This window comes from Rhinatrema bivittatum, chromosome 4 (genome assembly GCF_901001135.1).
Source record: "Rhinatrema bivittatum chromosome 4, aRhiBiv1.1, whole genome shotgun sequence".
NCBI classification, from domain to species: domain Eukaryota; kingdom Metazoa; phylum Chordata; class Amphibia; order Gymnophiona; family Rhinatrematidae; genus Rhinatrema; species Rhinatrema bivittatum.
The window spans coordinates 422,273,420-422,297,724 of record NC_042618.1 but is presented as its reverse complement, the minus strand read 5'-3'; the positions used below and the strand labels follow the sequence as shown (position 1 = coordinate 422,297,724).

The 24,305-nt window shown below is 44.2% G+C and overlaps 1 non-coding gene across 1 annotated transcript; it reads left to right on the top strand.

Annotated features, from left to right (window-relative positions):
- Positions 1-9,451: 9,451 nt before the first annotated feature.
- TRNAP-AGG lies at positions 9,452-9,523 on the top strand. The gene has a single exon. It is a non-coding gene; the product is annotated as a tRNA-Pro (tRNA).
- The last annotated feature ends 14,782 nt before the right edge of the window (positions 9,524-24,305 follow it).

Sequence of the window (24,305 nt, the reverse complement as noted above, 5' to 3'; positions counted from 1 at the left end):
CTGTATGCCGATAAATTCCAGCCGCATAATGGCTTTAGCCGCATAAGTTGGGGGTGGTTAGGGGGCGGGCGGGAGGTATTTCGGGGCGGGCCAGAATTAGCCGCATAAGTTATATTCGGATATTTGATATTCAGAGTTAGCCACTTAACCAATGCGGCTGTCTCTGGTCGCGCCTTAGGGCGGTCTTAAAGTTCGTTAATTAACTAGAGCCTTTCCCGCGGCTGAATATTGACCTCTTAGTAAAAGGTTGCTGTTTTCCCACTAAAGATTATTTAATACTGGTTTATATAATGGTACTGGAGCACTACTGCCAAGGCTGCATGGTGGCTTGAAGCAGCCCGTTCCTCTGCTTAGGTGGCAGGCAACTGGTCGGACTTAGGCAGCTGATGCTGTCACATAAAAATAAACCAGGCATTTCCTCAACTTCCTGAGCTGGAGTTAAAGCCGGGCTAAAAACCGTGCTTCCCTACCTAAACTCTTATAACAATTATTCACCGACCTATGCACTGCTCCACTAACGTTAGTGGGAAGCGACTCTCCTGAAACCCCCTCCTCCTCCCCACACGCACACATTTTTACCCCTTCTCCACTCCACCCCCTGCAGACAGAGTGCGGTCGGTCGTTTCTAAAGACAGTCAGTTTGTTTGAAATGCTAAATTATTTTTTAATTAAGTTTGAAACCTATAGTGCCGTAGTTTAAAATAAACCTTCTTAGTAGAGAAATAATAAAACAGCAGGAGTAGCTGATTACAGCTTTGTTAGATTTTAATGAGTCACCCACTCTTTTTTTTTTCTAATGCTTCCCACACACAGCCGCACAAACACACACTCACATACACCTCTGAAAGTTTCATTCCCTGCCTCCCACAAAAGGTCATGCTGGTGATATTTTTTCTAGCCTTTCTCAATCCAGGTAAAAAGAAACGGGCACCTTCCCTTATATGTTTTAGCATCCTTTTAAGTTTAATGAGCTGAAATAGGGAGGGAGAGATTGAAGCAGGGGGTATCACAATAAGATAACAGAGTGTATCATAATAAGATAACAGAAATCCGACTCCACTGAGGTCTTGTAAAGGTCACAATTCATGCTGTGTCCCATTACCGCATTTCCCATGGTTAGAAGGAAGAGAGCAAAGCCATTCTTATGTGCACACTGTATACTGTGCCATGAACATAATTATTCCAGGATATTACTTTGTGGTCTATACGGTATAGAATCTGATACAGCCTGTTTAATAATGGATTGTCTCTCTGCATGCTAAATGTGAAAAAGCATACTGGCACCATGGCTCCTACATTCTATAGTTAAACAACAAGACAAGACAAAGTTTTATATCAGCAGGATGCCTTATAGTGAGTGTTAGGTTTGAGACTGCAGTTGCCATTCACATGTCCTATTTGATGTATACAGATATGATGTTACTGAGATACTGGGCGCTACAAATTTTCTTCTGTAATTTTCAAAGTATTTTCCAATTTTCTCACCAGATAATGGTTTCTAATGTGCTCTTATGTTCATAAGAGTGGGTCTCCCTTGTGTCCTGTGTAAGGCCTCTCTTTATCAGCTGAAGGGGGGGGTTGCAATCCATGCAGATGAGATATCTGATTGGCTGAAAGTTCCAAGGTATGTGCTTCGCACTGAGAGAAGCTTCAGGACTTTTTGTAAAAATCCAAGGAAAGGTTTTGTCCACCTATACCTGGTGTAACACAGGAAGAAGACATGGAACCTGTGAGGTAAATGCCGCCTCGAGCACTTAACTGGCCTGTTCCTCTAGCCGGGTTTTAGATTCTTCCACCCGCCAGCCTAATTCTGTTATCTCACTTTGGATGTTGATTACCATTTCTCCAATCTTTTTTCACAGGCTGGCCATATCGCCTCTCAGACCTTGGAACCAAGCCTGGAATTCAGTCACTGCAGTGCTCTGATCAAGGCAAACCTCCAGTGCCTCTTGCTCCGGTGCCATTTGCTCTCCAGGCTCCAGTGTATCAGCTGCCACCACATTTGTAAAAGAGAAATGTTTTATGTTTAAATATGTTTATTAAGTTTCATCAGTCAGATACAAAAATACGTGCAAACAGTTAACAACATTAAACACAACATATGGGAAGATACACTGGTTGACCCTTCCCAGCACCTCCCTGTGGGCATGAATATACCCTGGCAGTCCCCCCTCTTACACACCACTCCCATAACCCCGGTCAACCTAAGTGTCCCATCAGATCTCCAGTATAAACCAAGAAAATAATCCAATTTAGTAATCATTTAAAATAAGGCTCCATGCCCGGTGCGGCAATGATTGAATATACACACCCCAGACAAGCAAAAAAAAAAGTATATTTCCTAGTTACATCCATCTTTTCAACATACTTTTCATTGATACACAGAAGATGTATTTGGTTCCCCCAATATGTAAGATTTGGTAGGTCCATGCCCCCACCAAAAATAAAGAATAGATTTTTTTTGCAAGCCGTTTAAACCTCTGCCCCAGGGCTATATCTCACAGTTGGTTAAAAAGGAGCACATGAGTGCATAGAGGTGGAAAATCCTGCCAAGACCCCAGGACCTTTTTAGTCAACTGGAGCAATTTCTGAAAATTAATTTTACCTAAGTGAGCCAGATCAGTAGTTAAGGTAATACCTAAGTATGTGAAAGAATCAGAGATCCATCGCTTCGGAAAGCTTCCTTCCCAATTCAGCCTCAAATTTTGGTCAATTGGAAGAACCGTACACTTTTCTAGGTTCAATTTAAAACCAGCTAGTTTCCCATATGCCTCCACCTCTGTTAAGAGGGCCAACATGGATTTTCACGGTTTCGATATGTGCAGGAGAATATCATCTGCAAAAACAGAGATTTTAAAGCACCTCCCCCCCCCTCCCCGCCATGGACCACAACCGTCCCTCAAAGGAGCTCCCAAGTAAACAATTAATTCTGTCTAGTCATGAATACGACCAACGAAGGCAGGATACTGTCAACTGCAAGTCTCCATAGCAGAAAGCTCACTGTGGCAAATCAGATTGCCCCCAACTTTAGGTAGCGCCAACTGCTGGCCCTTCTGTTTCTTTCAGCTTGGTGTGAAAGAAACTTGCGCCTCCAACACTGAATCATAGAAATGGACTTTGTTATCATAGGTCACTTTAAGTTGCGTTGGGTATTGCAGTACAAATTTAATTTGTTGTTGCACCAGCTGAGAAGATAATGGTGTGAAGGTTCTCTGTCGTGCTGATACCACTGGGGAATAATCAGGGAATAGTAAAATTTTGTGCCCTTCATATTCTATCACACGATGCTGCCGGAACTACCTCAAAAGTTCCTCTTTATGGCACAAATTCAAGATCTTGGCCAGTACCGGCCTCAGCCTACCTGATCTCCAGAATGATTCCCCCACGCAGTGTGCAATAGAGATGTGAATCGTGTCCTCGATCGTCTTAACGATCGATTTCGGCTGGGAGGGGGAGGGAATCGTATTGTTGCCGTTTGGGGGGGTAAAATATCATGAAAAATCGTAAAATCGTGAGCCGGCACATTAAAACCCCCTAAAACCCACCCCCGACCCTTTAAATTAAATCTCCCACCCTCCCGAACCCCCCCCCCCAAATGACTTAAATAACCTGGGTGTCCAGCGGCGGTCCGGAACGGCAGCGGTCCGGAACGGGCTCCTGCTATTGAATCTTGTTGTCTTCAGCCGGCGCCATTTTCCAAAATGGCGCCGAAAAATGGCGGCGGCCATAGACCAACACGATTCCACGGCAGGAGGTCCTTCCGGACCCCCGCTGGACTTTTGGCAAGTCTTGTGGGGGTCAGGAGGCCCCCCCCAAGCTGGCCAAAAGTTCCTGGAGGTCCAGCGGGGGTCAGGGAGCGATTTCCCGCCGCGAATCGTTTTCCGTACGGAAAATGGCGCCGGCAGGAGATCGACTGCAGGAGGTCGTTCAGCGAGGCGCCGGAACCCTCGCTGAACGACCTCCTGCAGTCGATCTCCTGCCGGCGCCATTTTCCGTACGGAAAACGATTCGCGGCGGGAAATCGCTCCCTGACCCCCGCTGGACCTCCAGGAACTTTTGGCCAGCTTGGGGGGGGGCCTCCTGACCCCCACAAGACTTGCCAAAAGTCCAGCGGGGGTCCAGAAGGACCTCCTGCCGTGGAATCGTGTTGGTCTATGGCCGCCGCCATTTTTCGGCGCCATTTTGGAAAATGGCGCCGGCTGAAGACAACAAGATTCAATAGCAGGAGCCCGTTCCGGACCGCCGCTGGACACCCAGGTTATTTAAGTCATTTGGGGGGGGTTCGGGAGGGTGGGGGATTTAATTTAAAGGGTCGGGGGTGGGTTTTAGGGGGTTTTAGTGTGCCGGCTCACGATTCTAACGATTTATAACGATAAATCGTTAGAATCTCTATTGTATTGTGTTCCATAACGGTTTAAGACGATATTAAAATTATCGGACGATAATTTTAATCATCGAAAAATGATTCACATCCCTAGTGTGCAAGTTTAATCTGGAGATCAGTCAGCGTGTCCAGGAAACTCAATGATCGCAGCAGCAATTGTTCTTAAAGACTAGAGATGTGAATCGTGTCCTCGATCGTCTTAACGATCGATTTCGGCTGGGAGGGGGAGGGAATCGTATTGTTGCCGTTTGGGTGTGTAAAGTGCTTATAGTGTGTAAAATGCTTACAGTCATTCTACAATTCTTCCCCTTTCATATCCAAGTTATTTTTCCATGTTTTTTGTAACTTTCTCACATCCAAAATATTGTTATAATATTTGTTAAGTTTCATACTATATTTGTTCTTGTATTGGGAAATGTTCTTTACTTTGTTACTCTCTGCCTTTACTCACATTGTTAATTGTAAACCAGGTTGATGTGATTCCTATCATGAAACTCGGTATAATAAAAATAACAAATAAATAAATAAATAAATAAATAAAGTATCGTGAAAATCGTTAAAATCGTGAGCCGGCACACTAAAACCCCCTAAAACCCACCCCCGACCCTTTAAATTAAATCCCCCACCCTCCCGAACCCCCCCCCCCAAATGCCTTAAATTACCTGGGGGTCCAGCGGCACACTAAAACACGGCACACTAAAACATGGCACACTAAAACCCCCTAAAACCCACCCCGACCCTTTAAATTAAATCCCCCACCCTCCCGAACCCCCCCCCCAATGCCTTAAATTACCTGGGGGTCCGTAGCCTTAAATTACCTCCGTAGCGGCGGTCCGTAGCTAAATCGGGGGAAGGGGGAGAGCAGGAAAAGCGGCACACTAAATCGTGTAGTCTTCAGCCGGTGCCATTTTGCAAAATGGCCGCCGCAAAATGGCGACGGCCATAGACCAAAACGATTCGACGCAGGAGGTCGTTCCGGACCCCCGCTGGACTTTTGGCAAGTCTTGTGGGGGTCAGGAGGCCCCCCCAAGCTGGCCAAAAGTTCCTGGGGGTCCAGCGGGGGTCCGGGAGCGATTTCCTGCCGCGAATCGTTTTCCGTACGGAAAATGGCGCCGGCAGGAGATCGACTGCAGGAGGTCGTTCAGCGAGGGTTCCTTAAGGCATTTGGGGGGGGGGGGTTCGGGAGGGTGGGGGATTTAATTTAAAGGGTCGGGTGGGTTTTAGTGTGCCGTGTTTTAGTGTGCCGCTGGACCCCCAGGTAATTTAAGGCATTTGGGGGGGGTTCGGGAGGGTGGGGGATTTAATTTAAAGGGTCGGGGGTGGGTTTTAGGGTGTTTTAGTGTGCCGGTTTTCCTGCCCTCCCCCTTCCCCCGATTTACGATTTTTTGACGATAAATCGGGGGAATTGGTATTGTATCGTGGCCCTAATGATTTTTGACAATTTAAAATATATCGGACGATATTTTAAATTGTCAAAAAACGATTCACATCCCTATCAAAGACTCCTTAAACCGCATCCCAGAATAGTTTCGTGGAGCCCAATGACAAGAATATTGCTCCAAAGCGAGCAGTTCTCCAAATCTTATAGTTTTAGCACATGTTTCGTCAGCACTGCCCAGGCCGCGGTCAGATCGCGCTCGAGGGCCCTTGGCCTCCACCTCACTGACATGCGATTTTGCCTCAGTAAGCTGCCAGGTATGATCGGTAAGTAAAGAGTGAATTCCATCAAATTGGGAGTGTAGCTTACTCAGGGGTGGATTTATCAAAATGCGGTAAGTACCGCATGCGATATCAAAAGGGGTGTGTTTTATGCTAATATAGCATTTATTGCAATTTGTGCTAATTACCTGTGTGAAGAGCTAAGTTAGCACAAATTGTGATACCATTTCAGATTCTGTGATAAGTGCCAGACCTGTTGTATTTTCTGCATTCAACCACTGGGGGACCATTTTTAATGAGAGAGAGAGGGAGAGAGAGAGAGAGCCTGGCCATAGTATCATGGCCCATAGGTAGGTATTTGTATCCCTATGGTAGGCCCACCTAGTAACTCAAGGTGGGGATTAGGTAAGAGTGTAGGGGGTTAGGGGCCACTTTGACATTCTACGTGACACCTACGAACAGAACAGTGGTCTCTTGTGAAGATTTGCTGGCCTTCGGAGTGAGGAAACTCACTCCAAGATGAGATTTGGGCAAGGTTCTCTCAACCTAGCTTGATGGACTCTCTATCTGGGTAAAACATCAAGCTAGGTTGAGAGAACAAGGGGTGATCACAAAATACTAGGGATTTCTCATTTCAGAGGATGATCGCAGATTTAGGTCCGGAGTCTTTCTCTTAAGCAGCCATCTTGCTTGATGACCTCACTTCCCCCAGCTGCCATGGTTTTCTAAGGAAAGAGCTGAAAAGGTAAGGAAAAAAAGATTAGCACTTTTAAAGTACAAGAGATTGCAGAAAGGGGAAGACAGATGACAATACCTGGAAAAGCCAAAATAAGCTGGAAAAGTAGTCAGCAATGCAAAGATGCAAATAGAAGAAAAATTAGCAAATAAGGAAAAATGGGGGGACAAGACTTTCATAGATATGGTAGGGATAGGAATAAGAGCAAAAATAGCATTGCAAGTCTCAGAGATGCTGCCCTTACCATCCCCTAAAATTGCTCATTTAAATAATGTAAGAGAAAGGGCTATTTCCATTGCCGGGCCCCAACTGTGGAACTCACTACCACAAGAATTGCGGATGGAATCAGACATTAAAATATTCAAAAAGGGTGTTAAAACTTGGCTATTCGAACAGGCCTTCCATGATTCTTAAATGATTTTATACCCTTTTTAGTATTTGTATTTATTTATCTTATTACTGCTCTTACTGTTCTGAATCTTTAACTGTTTAAATTTTATTTTTAACTATTTTATTATTTTAATGGTTTTATTATTTTATTATTTTATTATGTATTTATATTTTTTCATTTAATTTTGGAAAAACGAATATTTTTAAATGGATATTTGTTAACAAATGTAAACCGATGTGATATGTTCTCATGAAACATTGGTATATAAAAATTAATAAATAAAAATAAAATAAATAAATGTAGAGGCTGATGAGAAAAAAGCAAAATTACTTACCAAATATTTCTGTTTGATGTTCACTGTGGAAGGGCCAGGAACAGGATTACATAAAATGAATGCAAGTAGGATTGGAAGTGAAGTAAACCTCAGTCGATTTACAGAAAAGTATGTTCATAAGAAACTAACTAAAGTTAAAGTAGAGTGATGGGGCCAGATGAGGTATATCCGAGGGTTTTAAGGGAATTTAGAGAAGTTCTGGCAGCTTCGCTGGCTGACCTTTTCAATGCTTCTTTAGCATCAGGAGTAATTCTAGAGGACTGGAGACAGGCATATGTGTTTCCTATTCACAAAAGTGAAAGCAAGGAGGAGGCTGTGAACTACAGGCCTGTTAGTCTGACCTCTGTGGTGAGCAATTTATTTATTTATTTATTTATTTTTAGTTTTTATATACCGATGTTCCTGTATAATATACATATCACACCGGTTTACAAGGAAATCAAACTGACGCCTCAGTGGGCAGTTTACATTGAAACAAGATAACAGATAATATGGGGGGGGGGGGGGGCAGAAGAACTTGGCGGAGGTTACAGAGATTAAGCATGAATAGCTAAATAGTGATAACTAAATATACAGTAAACTATGTACATAAGGTGATGGTGGGTCAGAGTCCAGGCTGATATTGTTTTCTTCCGGCTCTTAGATTTCCGGGAAAGCTTGTGCAAAAAACCCAAGTCTTTAGTTTCTTTTTGAAAGTAATGTGGCACGGTTCGAGGCGAAGGTCTGGAGGGAGCGAGTTCCAGAGTATGGGGCCAGCTGTGGATAGTGCGCGTTTCCTCAGGGAGGATTTTGCTGGCTGGGTGCGTAGCATATTTCTGCAATCACTGGGTCAATCAATTGCAATCACTGCTAAACAGAGGATAGTGCAGTTTCTGGAATCCAATGTGTGGCAACCCCTTGGGATTACCACTAATTCCCAAAACCTTGGACTAGGAGTTAGAGTAGGCAGTGGAAGGAGGGGTGTACAAAGTTGCTGGAATGGTCAACCCCCCCCCCCCCCCCAGTTGAATAAAAGCAGTTTGCATCATAGATCTGTGAGGCATTCGCAGTAATCTTTTGGAGAGTTTAGAAGCAGAAGGAGCTTTTTATTGTTTGTAGTTTTGGCTTACTCCAGGGGCTAGGCCTCATGATCTGACTTCCAGCAGAGATGGGATATTAAACCTTTTCCAGTACAGAACTTGTCTGGCTGGTTGTTTCCAATGTTTTGTTCCTGTAATTTTTGCTGTTTTGGAAATTTTTAGCCAAACCCTTGTTTCTTGGCCTGGAAACATACCTGGGAACTTTTGATTTCCAGCCACCTGAGAATGTTGTGGATTAGTGGGGGAGGGGCCTTTGGGGCAGTGTGCGCACCAATAGCAGAATACACACAAAATTTCTCACATATACACACACACTAACACACTTGAATGTTCACTCTCATACTTTCTTTTACACATCTATATGCTCATTCTCACACACACTCACTCTCATTTCTTTCATTCACCCACAGACTCTCTCACACATGCACACTCACTCAGTTCTCCCCCTGTTCTACGCACACACTTACCTCAGTAACAGCAAACCAAATAGTATTCACTGCCAAACACTTTGTAAAGTAACTCAATCCCTCACAAAAAAAACGACACCTAGAACCTTGCCATACCATACCATACCAGCACTAAATCTCAGGATTCAAACAGCAGCAAAATTATCTACGAAAAGGCAGCAATGCAAATATTATACTTGGCCCTAGAACACTAATATACTGCCTACTGAGGAAACAGAGAAAATTGTATTGCTACAAATCCATACAGAGAAACCACACATTAACAGAAATGCTGCATCTCAGTCACGTACTCAGAACTCAGATTGACCCTCACCTAATACAGAATAAGGGGCTACAAAACAGAAACATGCAGGTTGGTCTTTTAAAGTACAACAGAAACATGGCTCATTGGTCTATCAACTGGCTTCTTGGTCTAGGGGTATGAATCTTGCTTAGGGTGCAAGAGGTCCTGGGTTCAACTCCCAGACAAGCCCTTGCCTTTGTATGTGTGGAGCTCCAGGAGAAGGCTGATACTAGTCAAGCTTTAGAGAATAGCCACTGCCATTAGTAATGGAATAGACTTAGTTTTTGGGTACTTGCCAGGTTCTTATGGCCTGGATTGGCCACTGTTGGAAACAGGATGCTGGGCTTGATGGACCCTTGGTCTGACCCAGTATGGCATTTTCTTATGTTCTTAAATGGAAAGCCCAAGAAACCAGACTCTGAACAGTGGAATACTGAAGAAAAAGCTAAATATAAATATATAATGCTCATTCCCCAAAATACCATATGTCAATCACTAAAAACTAAACTATTATTATTATTATAATTTTAACTTTGTTGTCTGATCTTATTTTTCTAATTGGTTGGTCCTGGCCTTTTTTTCCCACATTCCCCTTCTCAGTCTTTTCTTAATTCCTTTTTCAGGGTCTCTTTTTTTCAGTTTTTTTCTCTCTCCTCCTGTCTTCTTCCCTTTCTCCCTCAAACACATACACAAGTTCTTACTCTCACTCTCACTCTCACAAGCTCTCTCTCTCTCTCACACACACACACACACTCATTCTCACATGCTGTCTCTCTCTCTTACACACACACACACACACACACACACACAGGCTCTCACTCTCACAAGCTGTCTCTCTCTCTCTCTCTCTCATATACACACAGATGCTGTCACTCTCACCCACTGTCTCAATCTTGCACAATTACATACACCTAGACTCTCACTTTCACATGCTATGTCTCTCTCATACATGCACATAGGTTCTCATGCTTACTTGCTGTCTCCATCTTGCACACACACACAGGCTCTCATTCTCACATGCTGTCTCCATCGTATATACACATACACGGGTTGTCACTCTCACACATTGTCTTTCTCTCTCATACACTCAATCAAGGCCTTGGCCTCCCCTTAAATCTGTTCTTCTTCTTCTCGGGTGGCTGCGAGATGGAGACCACAGTGGCCCTATTGCCAAACCTCTTCTTGGGCTGCCGCAAAACAGGGTTCATGGCAGCTCTGATTGTCTCGGTCTGCCATGGGATAGAGTCCGCAGCAGCTCTGCTACAGGGCTGCTTTTTTGGCCACTATGCAGCACTGATTAGTCAGATGCTGCAGCTCTAAATGGCTACGCACTAGAGACAGAAGCGGCCCCTCTTTCTTCTTCTAAATGTGGGTCCAACCATTCTCCTCCTTCCTGCCCATGGGGCTCCTGTAACGTCCTCTTCAGGGCCTGTTTCTGCAGGAAGTAGCACCCAGAGTTTTTGGATGTTGGCCTGGAGACCTGGTAAGTCTTCCAGAATTCCAGAGTTTCTGGGTCAAATCCAGAGAGTTCCCAGGTATGCCTGGGAAGGGATTGGGAAGTCTCTTTCTGGGTGGCCAGGATAGGGAACACTCTGCCCACTCTAGCTCACAATTCATGGTTGGTAGCCAGTGGTAACCTACTGCAAGAGAAGTTCCAGTGTTTGGACTTTGGATCGGGGAGGAAGATTTTTATTGCCACCCTTCCTGCCCTAGGGTAGGGAAAGAAGAGCTAAAGGTTCCTTGCTGCCTGGATCTTTCAACCAAAAGATCCCATGTGTATTCTAGAGAAGGAGAACTCTTTGATTCACTGGGAGACCCCCATCCAGAGTCTTCACTCTGGGGAGAAGTACATTTGGGAATCATGCAGTGTGGCTAGCCTTGTTTTGATTGCCTGTCTCTTTGGAAGGAGATTTTTCAGCCAAAATAGGATACTCCCTGTCCATCTGGGAAGGCTTAATTTTCCATACCCTGGAAGGGTGAGTATTTTCACTGGTCCATGTGCTGAGGCACACTTGTATAGGTAAGGAAAGTTAGAGGACTATGAAAGCAATCTATTGTGCCAAGAACGGATGTATATAATGCCACAACTTGCTATTGAAGAATTGCTGCAGTAATATTTTTGTTTGGACATTCATCTGAGAGTCCAGAGTATTTTGTTGGCATTCACATCCTTTGAAAACTCCATTGATAAGAGAACTTCCCAAGAGATAAATAGAGTCACCCCCATACCTTGGGCCTTCAAGAAGTATTCCCCCTGGGGCTGGGGCACAGAGAGAAACGTTGGCCCCAAGACCCTATGTGACCCCTGCCTTCCAAGTTCATCACCAGAATAGGGGCTAAAATGTACCAGGTCTGAGGCAGCGTGGCTTTACTAGAGGTAAATCTTGTCAAACAAATCTGATCAATTTCTTTGATAGGGTGACCAGAGAGTTGGATCAAGAGTGTGTGCTAGATGTAGTGTACTTGGATTTAAGTAAGACTTTTGACACAGTTCTGCATAGGCAACTTATAAATAAGTTGAACACCCTTGGTATGGGCCCCAAAATGACTGACTATGTTAGAAACTGGTTGAGTGAGAGATGGCAAAGGGTAGTGATAAATGGAGTTCATTCCAAGGAGAGGGACATTTCTAGTGGTGTGCTGCAGGGATCGGTTCTTTTCAACATTTGTGTGAGTGACACTGCGGAAGGATTATTGGAAAAGGTTTGGTTTTTATTGCCAATGATACCAAAATCTGCAACAAGGTAGAAAGCCAGAAAGGTGTGGCAAACATGAAGAGGGATCTAGCAAAGCTCGAGGAATGGTTTTGGGTCTCGCAGCTAAGATTTAATGCTAAAAAATGCAGAGTTGTGCATTTAGGATGCAAAAACCCATGGGAGAAGTACAATAAAAGGGATGAAATTTTCATAAGCATGAAAGAAGAGTGGGATCCGGGGGGATCATATCTGATGATATTAAGGTGGCCAAACAGATGGATAAAGCAATGGCAAAAGCCAGAAAGTTGCATGGCTGTATAGGGAGAAGAATGGTCAGCAGAAAAAAGGAGGTGATATTGCTCCTGTATAGGTCCCTGGTGAGACCTCATTTGGAATACTATGTACAATTCTGGAGACTGTACCTTCAAAAGGATATAAACCATTTGGATTCGGTCCAGAGGGAGGCTACTAAAATGATGGTCTTCATTCTAAAACATATGTGGACTGACTCTAAACATGTATACCCTGTAGGAAAAGCAGTACTGGAGAGATATGATAGAAACATTTAAATACCTTAGAAGTATGAATTCACAAGAGGTGGTCCTCTTTCAAGGAAAAGGAGGCTCTGGAATGAACATGGTGCCTGTATCTTTACGCACCGGCCTCCTGCAACTGGAAAAACTTAGGCTGCATATGATCTTCAGGGCCATCCACTCTATTATCTTGGGAATACTGTGGCTCCAACAGCATTGTCCGCACTTTGACTGGACTACCCTATAACTCACCAGGTGGGGCTGTGAGTGTATGGATTACTGCCTGCAACCTGTAGTACCTCCTTGCCCTATGACTATGGTTACTTTACTTCCTGGGCTTCCTCCTCAATAAGCAGAATATAAGGATGTCTTTTTGAAGACAAAAGCTGAGATCTTGCCACCTCACTGTACTTATGACTGTAGTATTAAGCTCCTCCCAGGAGACCAAGCCCCCCCTCGAATGGGTCTATTTGTTAACACTCCCCAAGGCTCAGGCCATGTGTGATTACATCCAGGAAAACCTGGAAAATGGATTTATTGGTCCTACTTCTTCCCCAGTTAGGGCTGAGTTCTTCATTGCAAAGAAAGATGGTTCCCTCAGGCCATGCATAGATTACTACGGCCTGAACACCATCACAAAAAAGGATTATTATCCACTATCGCTAATAACAGAACTCTTTGACTGCTTACAATGTACCAAGATATTCACAAAGCTGGCCCTCAGAGGTGCATATAACCTTACTGGTATCAAGGCTGGTGACAAGTGGAAAACTGCATTTAACACTCGCGATGGTCACTATGAGTATCTAGTTATATCCTTTGGGCTTTATAATGCCTCAGCAGTTTTCCAGAAAATGGTCAACAAGATTTTTTGTGACCTACTCTACACCTGTGTCATCATGTATTTAGATGACCTATTGATCTTTTCCCAAACACTGAATGCCCACTGCCAAGGTGTCCACACCATCCTGCAACATCTGTGAGAGAATAATCTATACGCCAAGTTGGAAAAATGTCTCTTTGAACGAGAGGAACTCCCCTTCCTGGTGTATATAGTTTCTTGTGATGGATTCCACATGGACTCTGCCAAGATAAAGGCCATCAGGGAATGGCCCCATTCTGTGGGGCTTCGGGCTTTACAAAGGTTCTTGGGATTTGCTAATTGTTATCATCAGTTTATCTTAAACTACTCCATGGTAGCCCCGCTTACCCACAAGGGTGCCAACACCTAAGACTGGCCACCTGAGGCTCTAGAGGTATTTCAGGAGTTAAAGAATGCCTTTGTGGATGGGCTCTATCTCTGTCACCCAGATCCTATGCAGGCCTTCATCTTAGAAGTTGATGCCTCTATTCTGGATGTAGGGGCTGTCCTGAGCCAACACATTCCAGAACGAGTACTTTGTCAATGTTACATCTTCTTGAAGAAGATCTTGTCAGCTGAGCATAATTACAGCATTGGAGATTGAGAGCTTTTGGCTGTCAAATTAGTCTTCAAGGAATGGTGCCACCTACTCGAAAGAGGCCAACACCATGGTACAATATACATGCATCTACAACAAGCTTAGCAGCTAAATGCATGATAGGCCAGTTGGTCTTTATTCTTTTCCTACTTTGACTTCGAATTGCAATGTCACTCAGTGCTCAAGAATCAATGGGTGGACACCCTCTTTCACTCCTTCCAGACCGAGAATATTCCAGAATCTTCCAGACACATCATTGATCCTGCTACGATTCTCCTAGCTGCTATGATTACTGTCTCTTCAGGGAAGATGGTTGTACCTTCCAGACTATATGAGAAATTGTTGAAATGGGCCCATGACTCCCATATCGCAGGTCACCCTGGGTAGACACAAACACTTGAACTGCTTCAGTAACAGTACTGGTGGCCCCAAATGAAGCAAGGTGTCAAGGTATACATTGTCTCATGCCCTACTTGGGCACAACAAAAAACATTGCATGGCCGACCTTGGGGCTGTTACAGCCATTGCCAGCCCCTAAGGAAACCTGGACTCACCTGTCCACAGATTTCATCATAGACGTCCCTGTCTCCAACGGCACCACCATGATTTGGGTGGTGATAGATCTATTCTTTAAGATGGCACACTTTGTCCCACTACCAGGTCTCCCTTCAGCACCAGAATTGACGTACCTTTTCACGCTCCATATCTTTCATCTGCATGGCTTGCCAAAGAACATATTGTCAGATAGAAGAGTGCAATTCACCTCACAATTCTGGCGCTCATTCTGTAAGACATTTGGCATCACACTAGACTACCCTACTGCTTATCACCTGCAAGGAAACTGACAAGCAGATTTTCCTTTGCTCATATGTCAATGAGCGCCAGAACAACTGGGCAGTCTTTTACCCTGGGCTGAGTTCTCTCATAGCATCCATGTCAACACAGCCACCAGATCTTCCCCTTTCCAACTGGTCTATGGGAAACAACTACTGCCTCCTCTGCCACCACCCATGACAGTGCTTCACTGGCAGCTCAACTCTCCACCCAGGAATTGCATGAATTATGGGAACAAACCAATCACTTGATTCAGAAAGCCGCTGACAAAGCCAAGAAGACTGTGGATGCCCATAGAAGTCCAGCTCCTTAGTTTAAGGTTGGAGAGAAAGTGTGGCTGAGGACACGGCATTTATGCCTATGGGTCTCTTCCATGCATCTGGCTCCACATTACGCTGGACCTTTTTCTGTTCTTCGGCAACTGGAACCCATCATGTATCAATTAAATTTATCACCTACACAGAAGACACATAATGTATTTCACGCATTGCTATGCAAATCACTGGTGCTCTCTTGGCCCTCTAGGGCATCACTCGAACCACAAGATATAACCATCAATGAAGATACAGTATACAGAGTCAAAGAGGTCTTGAATTCCCACTGTAGAGGCAATAGAATTGAATACCTCATTTCATGGATGAACTACCGTCTGGAAGAAAATTTCTGGGAGCCATCCTCCAACATCTTGGACCACAACCTTTTGAAAGACTTCCATCAATGACACCCAAAGAAGCCCAGAACCTCAGGGAGAGGGCTTAAGAGGGAGGGGTACTGTTGCATTCAGCAGTCCTGAGGCTAACCCCACAAACCACCGCCCTCACCTCTCTGGCTGGGCCCCAGATGTTGTGACACATCTTTGCAGCAGAGTGCCGCTCCTCTTTGCAGCAACATACTGCTGGTGTGCCTCGCAGCTGAACATCACTGACTCCCTACTACCATGCTCCTCCTTAGGTGCATGCGTGCCTAATGCTGCAGAACCTACAGGGCCTGCAGAATGAAGAGCCCCACAGTGCTACACAATGATCTCACACAGACCGATAAAAGGCCCTCCTGACTTCTGCTTCTTTGCCTCAGCAACAGGTCCCACTACCCTGAGTACAGCGTGTTGCTTCCATCGTCCATATCTTCAATTCCAGTGTCCTTGTCTTCAGTTCTTCAGTTCCAGAGTCCTCATTGTCATTTCTCCAGCTTCTCTCTCATTGCCCGCCTGTTCTTCTCCTTGCCTTTCTCTCTTGCCTATCTGTCCCTCGGCCTGATCTCAGATATGCTTGATCACTTTATGCCACTGACCACTGTCTGCCACTAGATAGGCTTAACCACTGCCTTCCACTGACCACTGCCTGCCTCCGGATACATCAGACCTCTGTCTGTCTACCCAGCTACTCTATGATGACCTCATATGCCATCAGCAAAGGCCCCCACCTAAGACCTGCCAGCCCCGGCACCCAAAGGCTCAACCTGAGGGGAACGAGGGCTGGTATAGGCAAAGCTCCAACTAAGCCTCTGCTTTGTCTGGCTTCACACTGCAGGTTGCACCAATCCTGCCTCGGCCCAAGGATCCATGAACACAACACCAGTATGTCATATTTTCTGTTCTTCTGTAGTTGGTGTGGATGGGAAGACTAGATAGGCTGTAATGTTCTTTTGCTGACATAATGTTTCTATGTATTACACACACAGCAACAAAGAAAATCAAGGAGTGTCATAGTGGGGAAGCAACTAATGTGTAGCCAAACCTCTCGCCTTTATTTTGGCAGAGTATTTCTGCTCTGTCTTTTGTATTTCATAATATAGAGAGAGCTTGGGGTAATAATATCTGGTGATCTAAAGATGGCGAAGCAATGTGACAAGGCGATAGCGAAAGCCAGAAGAATGCTTGGCTGCATAGAGAGAGGAATAACCAGTAAGAAAAAGGAAGTGACAATGCCTTTGTACAGGTCCTTGGTGAGACCTCACCTGGAATGCTGTGTTCAGTTCTGGAGACTGTTTCTCAAAAAGGATAGAGACAGGTCGGAGGCAGTCCAGAGAAGGGCAACAAAAATGGTGAGGGGACTGTATTGGAAGACTTATGAGGAAAGGCTGAAGGATCTAAATATAAATACCCTGGAAGAGAGGAGGTGCAGAGGAGATATGATACATCAGACTTTCAGATACCTGAAAAGTTTTAATAATGCATGAACTTTAAACCTTTTCCACTGGAAAGGAATCAGTAGAACTAGGGGTCTTAAAATGAAACTTCAGGGGGGAAACTCAGTACCAATGTCAGGAAATATTTCTTCACGGAGAGGGTGGTGGATACCAGGAATGCCCTTCCGGAGGAGGTGATAAATACAAAAACAGTCAAAGAATTCAAAGGGGCATGGGATAAACACTGTAGGTCCCCAAAGGCTAGAAGACAGAAATAAATTTGCTGTTGTGGCAGTTACTACCATTTGCAAAAGGCATGGAGATTACTACCCTTAACCAATAAGCCTTGATGCTTTGACACAATTGCAACATCGCTTTCCACTTTGATTGGGGGGGGGGGGGGGAAGGAGAATTGAATTCAGACAACAACCATCATGGGCCCTGTCTGTTACGGTCTGGGGTACTGACACGCAGACATAAGGGAAAAAGCACAGGACTGCTTCTATGGCCAAGTCTAAGAAAAGCACATCAAGCAGCACTATCTGAATTTTCATGAAGGCATATCACCTAATAAAAATGTTGCTAGCAGTAATTTTTTAAGGGTTATCATAAGGCTTGGGGATAACAGCATGAAGCGGCAGTTAACTACCCTTAACTGTATCATGGGGGTAAAGTGCAGGGAGCGGCAGTTACTACCCTTAACAGTAATGAGGGTAACCTGCACGGAGTGGCGGTTACTACCCTTAACAGAAACATGGGGGTAACCTCCACGGAGCAGCAGTTGCTACCATAAAAATCTTGCTGGGCAGACTGGATGGACCATTTGGTCCTTTTCTGCCATCATTACTATGTTACTATGTTTCTTACGTCCGCCATCTGCTGTCTGTGACTGAATGCTTTCTCCCTCACATAATTACAAAAGTACATAGAGTTATCAGTTAGACATTTGAAAGTTGTACCAATCCATTGATAGTAAAGCATATAGCAAAACCTCAAAATTGAGAATATTCTGACATTCTATTCCTATCACAAGCAAACACATCAATGCTGATGCTACTAAAGAGATGTCCTGGATATACTCTGTGGATTAGACATGTTTCAGTGAATATTATCTTGTGCATGGGAAGGGAAGAACAACTATAGTTTTTTTGCTTGCTAGATTTAAGGACAGGGCAAAAAAAAAAAAAAGAAAGCCCTCAGGTCAGTTAACATAGTCTTGAAACAGTGCCCTCTTTGCCAAAAGACCCAATTTTCTGTACTTTCTGGAAGCATTAAAATCTGACAGGAAATGTAAGGGGAAGAACAGCATGAGCACGAGAACAGGGAGTGTAATTTTACAACAGCCCATGTTAGGGCCAAAGTCTGTTGGTACCTGCATCCTTTAGCCTGAATTATCACAGCAGAATTATGCATGTAAGCCTGCTTTGAAAATCTGCAGGTTGTCCCGGTACATGCGCTACGTGTCTATGAAGAAAGTTACATCCGCTTGGGAGGGGTTGTAGCTTTCTGCTTGTACATTTCCGGGCGTGCTTTCCCCGGCCAAGACTCCGCCCCTTAGAATGCTTCTTGCTAATAGGGTTAAAAGTACAAGTGAAATGGCGTTTCCCATCTACTCTTACACTCCCAGACCCCTCACTGATTTTCTTAGCTACACTTATGTGCACAGAATGGTGTTTAACATGCATAAGTCTACCACCTAAACTACCACCTAAAACATACAAGCGACAGAGCTATATCAATTGCTGGCCCCACTCTCTGGAACTCATTACCAGAAAATCTTTGAACTTCCTCTGACACCAAGAAATTCAAGCAAGATCTGAAAACCTGTCTTTTCAACAATGCCTTCTCTCTAATACAGCTTCCCCTTAATCCTTTGATACATCCTCTATTGTTATCCAGTTTATATGGCTTTGTTTCTTTATTTCTTTTCTTTTTCTGTTTGTTATACTTTATACACCATTGTGATCTGGTGATTCTCACTTGGAGCGACGGTATATATATATATATATATATATATATATATAAAAACCCTAAATAAATAAATAAATAAATACATAAGTTGCTTTAAAAATCAAGGCCAGAAACCCAGATAGGCATACAGCAAATTTGACCCCCTACATACAAAAGACCCACAGCATTTTTTTGAGGCAAGGTTTAATTTGCGCAAATATTTTTGGGGAATAGTTTTCCTGACTAATTGTTGCAGAGAATTTAGATCATGGACATAAGGTTTACCACTTCAAAAATTGTAAAAATGAACTGACTTGTTGGATATTAACATATGGAGCTTCCCGAAGCAAGCAATTAGCTGGAGGGCACACTCAATACCAGTATGGGGAGGGTTAAAATCTGGACCCCAAGGTGTTTTGATGGTGCTAACCAAGGAGACACTGACACAAGACAGGCTATTTTGGTCTATATCTGTTGTCATTTGCTATGTTACTATGTTATGTGTTACTATGTTCCAAAATTAGAAGTCTTCACTGAAAAAGTCAATTGAAGTAGTTGCAAGTGTTACATTCTTTAAAACATGTTGAATCCACAAGTAGGTATTGAATTATAAGGAGGTTATGAATCCTTGCTGTGACCACCTCCTGGGATCCCCTCACTCCTTTTTTTTTTTGGAGGGGGGGGGGTCCTATGGACAGATGCTGGGCTCCCAGCCTTCCATGGACCCCTGTCTGTACCTGTTTTTCCGATACTTGAATCTCTCCTACACGTGATTCTCCTCCCCTCCTATTCTTGTATCACTGGATGCAGGACACCAGATGGGCAGTTCGTCCTCCTCTCCCCTGATGGGCACCTCTGGAGAAGCACCTGACACTCACTTCTCACTGGGTCTTGCATAGATCTTCATTCACCTTGAACTCCAATCAGAGTCCTTCTCTGCCCATAGGAGGACGAACCCAAGGTGAAAAGTTTACTCCCTCTCTACCCCATGGCTAGAACCAGCAGAAGCAGTTACTTTTAGTAAAGTACAGAGGTATGGCTAGGTAGCCAAAAGATTCAGGGCCCAGGCTCATAAACCTTCCCCTTTCCACCCATCAAGATTTTGATAATTAGTCCACTCAATCATGATCAATAGCTTCCGCACCCCCCCTCCCCCAAGATCAGTCCTATAAAATCACACAATTGCACATCACACTTTTAAATATTAAATTTTAAATGATCTCTATTCTATTTTCCCATGCAGCTGTCATCAGGGAGTCATCCTACAACCTGTGCAGGGAAACCACCCAGTTAGTTCGATCCTAGCAGGGGTCCCATGGCGCTCTCCACTCCCGCCTCTTACCAAATTGTTCATGTGGAGACAGGAAACCTCCACTTATAAAGCAGGAGGCACCGCTAGAAATATTTTGCACCATTGTCATAAAATGCTGGGCATGCATCTCAGTGGACCTTCTATGTAACAAAGAAACTCCTGGCCAGAGTCAGCCATTAGGTAGAACTACCATTAAAATTATTCAATAGCATCAATCAATAAAGTTCTTTTCTATGGGAGTGAAGTCTGTGGTCTACACAGGATAGAACAGAATCCTAATATAAACCCTGCAAGATCTGCACGACCTACAACTTCCTGCATTCACAGAAACTCCCCCAACAAAGGGTTCAAAGCAAAACTTGGACTCTTTCCTTTATCACTCACCATAGAAAAATAATATTCTGATTCTGGTGTCACCTCACTATAATAGCAACACATTAGTATACTTCAGTAATAACGTGTAATAATTTAAAATCCTGCAAACCTCACATACCATAACCCACTAATTGCCAGACTCAAACAGTATCAACCCTACCCATGAAAAAGCAACATTGAAAATATTACATCAGGCCCTGTAGCACCTCCTATTAGGAAAACAGAACCAGTCAGGCTACTATAGATACCTATACAGAAACAACATCCTAGCAGAATACTACTCGCCAGTCACACATGCAGAACACAGACAGACACTTCCAAGTGCCCAGAATGGCCACCAGTGGAGAGAGTAGGCTGGATTTGATGTGTTACTAATAGGTCCTGTAACAGCCTAATGCAGATAGAGAGATAATTAGGGAGTATCCATTCATGGACAGCCTTCCCATTGGCGGAGTTGTAATGGACACCCTTGGTCCTGAGGTTTTATAGCAGAGCTCTGCAATAGGATCTGGGGGCAGTATTATTTGGAAGTCAGAGAGAGAGAGAGGTTGTATTTTTCCTAAGTTGGATTTGGGCCTACCTAGAACCTCAGAAACCCTCTGAGACCCCTCAAGGACAGGTCAAAGGGCTCCACTGCTGTACTCTCATCAAGAGGTGAAGAGTGGCTGCTCTGGGACTATTTTGGGATTTTGAGCATTTATTTAGAGGAGCCCTGCTAGAGGCCTGGGCCTTTCTGAAGCCAGGGATTGGGGCACCCTGAGCTGAAGATGCCCAGTGTTCAGGGAAGATCTGCCCTCGGTTTGAGCCTCAGTGAGGAAGGAGGTATGGGACTCACTGCAGAGGATTTCCTTATTATCTGATTATCTAAGTTGGAGAAAGAAGATTTGTTTTTCCAACATCTGGGAGGGAAGTGTTTTTCTGACCCTCTTCCTGCCCAACAAGGGGACTGGCAAATCCTGCAGTCTGCCAAGGACTCCTACCACCTGGGATCCCACCAGGAGATTAATCTACTGACTGTGAGTAAAAGATCCACATTCAAGGGAGGACTCCCATCCGGCATCTACCAGAGCCCTGAGGGATAGAGACATTAAATTCTGTGCCAGGAGAGATTTGGGTGCCATTGGGAGGGGCTTCCCATCCAGCTCAGGGGGGGCCATGCCCAGAGGGACCACTGCACAATCTAATCCAGAAGGTGTGGCTGGATTCCTTGCTTAATAAAGACTAATACACAGATAGAGGAGAAAGGAGCTATAATTGCAAGAAGTAAAACAGAGACTGTGGTGTGTGGTTTGCCATATCTAATTGTGCCATGCAATGAAACGGTATCAGTAAAGATTTATTTTGGACACTGCCTACGTGGTCCGAGTATGGTTTGTTTGGTACCCAACACACAGCTCCCAGTACAATGAGGGAAAATCAGCTAAACACTCCAGCCACCCCGTACTGGGACCAGAGAGGACTCCTTTCCACCCATAGTTCAAAGGACCTACACCTCGGGATAAGAAGAGAAGAAAAAGCAAGCCAGGGTCCCTGCCCTGAAGAACCTGTAAATAACATTATGTCCCCCTCCATACCTGACTCGTACACTAAGGAAGGGTTACAAATGGACCACTGGTCTGATCCAGCATGGTACTTCTGATGTTATTATGGCCTTGTATACAAAGCATGTTTTGCATTGACACCTAGTCTGGGAAATCCTCTTCTGTACATCTGGCCCTAAATTCTGTGGTTCCATGTAATTTATTTATTTAATTAATTTATTTAAAAGTTTTATATACCGCACAGTGGGGTAGAAGTCTATCCGTCTAGCCTGTTTACAAAATAAAACATTCCCAATTAAAAACAATACACCATACACAAAAGCATACAAACATTGCAATGTTTGTTGATGGAAATATAGTACGTTATGAAGAAACATTATTGTAAGTTATATGCGCACGTGAATAGGTAAGTTTTTAGCAGTTTTTAAAATTCTCTTCGGTTTGATGTCAAACGGATATTGTCTGGAAGGGAGTTCCATAAAGTAGGTCCGGCTACTGAGAAAGCACGCTTACATGTTAAGGATAAACTGACTGATTTTATGGATGGAATTTCTAGAATGCACTTATCGAGAGAACGGAGCTGTCTGGTAGGCTTATAGATTCTTAGTAATGAACATAACCAGGTAGAGTTAACATTGTATAACAGATTATGTATTATAGACAGTATTTTGTAAGTTATGTGGAATGAAATGGGAAGCCAGTGTAGATATTGTAAAGTGGGAGTGATATGATCTCTACATGATATATTACAGAGCATTCGGGCAGTTGCGTTTTGTACCAGTTGTAGCGGATAATCGTTGATTGTGGTAGGCCGAGATACAGAGAATTACAATAGTACAATGCAGATAGAATTAATGCTTGAGTAATTAAATGAAAATCATTTGGAAGTAGTAATGGTTTGAGTTTTTTTAACATGTGGATTTTGAAAAAAGATTTTTTCACTATTTCAGATATGTTGTTATCCATTGCAAGTCTGGAGTCGATGATTACTCCCAAGTTTTTTGCATGTTGTTTTATTATAATAGGTTGATTCTCGAATATAAAAGTTGAAGGTGGTTGGTGAATTGAATCTGGAATGGTTGAGAGATAAAGTATCTCTGTTTTACTCGTGTTCAGTTAATTTGTACAGTACTATGTACACTGATAGCGCCACGTAACTACTACATACAATTCAAAGTTGTGAATGAAAAAAGAGAGGTTATAAAAATAAACTGTCCTTCCCACAAGGGAAGTGCTAATATCTGATTAGCTGCAGAAAATTGTCAGGGTCAGCAGGATTTGAAGCTGTGGCCTCAGGTGTTCAGGGCCAGAGGACTTAGCAACAGAGGAACAGGAATTCTGAAACACTGTAGACCCTTCAGTAACTATCAAGAGAAGAAATGTTAGGGAGGCCTGCCCCAGATTATTGCAAGTTACTAAGAATGGGTGTGGGGCCACCAAAGGCAACCCTGCCCCTCTTTAGATGGTAATTCCTTTCTGTGGTGCCCCCTGATGGAGATGCCCACCCCAGAGGTCTCCCTATTGGATCAACATTAGATGTGGCCCTAATAGAGGGTAGTATATAAGCAGGAATGGACCGGCCTATTGGGGGATTGGGCATCCCCCGGTGGGCCGATGCAGTTGGTCACACGATATTTGGCTCCAGCATTTCCTCTGCTATGTAATGTCCCCACACTCTGATGTGCAGATAGAAGGGCCCAAAGGTACTGCAGGCCGCCACTGGCTGAAGAGTGGAGAGATTCTCTGAGCCACCACTGTCAGAAACTAGGCTGGCAGTGGCTGAGGAGTGTAGAGATGCTGCAGTCTGCTGCCGGAGGCCAGGCCAGAGGCAGCTGAAGAGTGAAAAGATGCTGCGTGCTGCTGCCGGAGGAGGTTGAAGAGTGCAGAGATGCTGTGGGCCACAGGCAGCCTCTGGCGGTGGCTGAAAAGTGCAGAGAGACTGTGGAGTGCCACCGGAGTCCAGGCCTACTGTGCCAAAGAATGAGAAGAGGCTCCACATGAGAGAGGCAACTTGCTTGTGTGCGTGAGTGGCAGCTTGTGTGTGTGTGTGTGTGTGTGTGTGTGTAAGACAGCTTGTGTGTGTGTCTGAGAGAGAGAGGCAGCTTGTATGTGTATATGTTTGCACCATTCTTCCCTTGCTAATC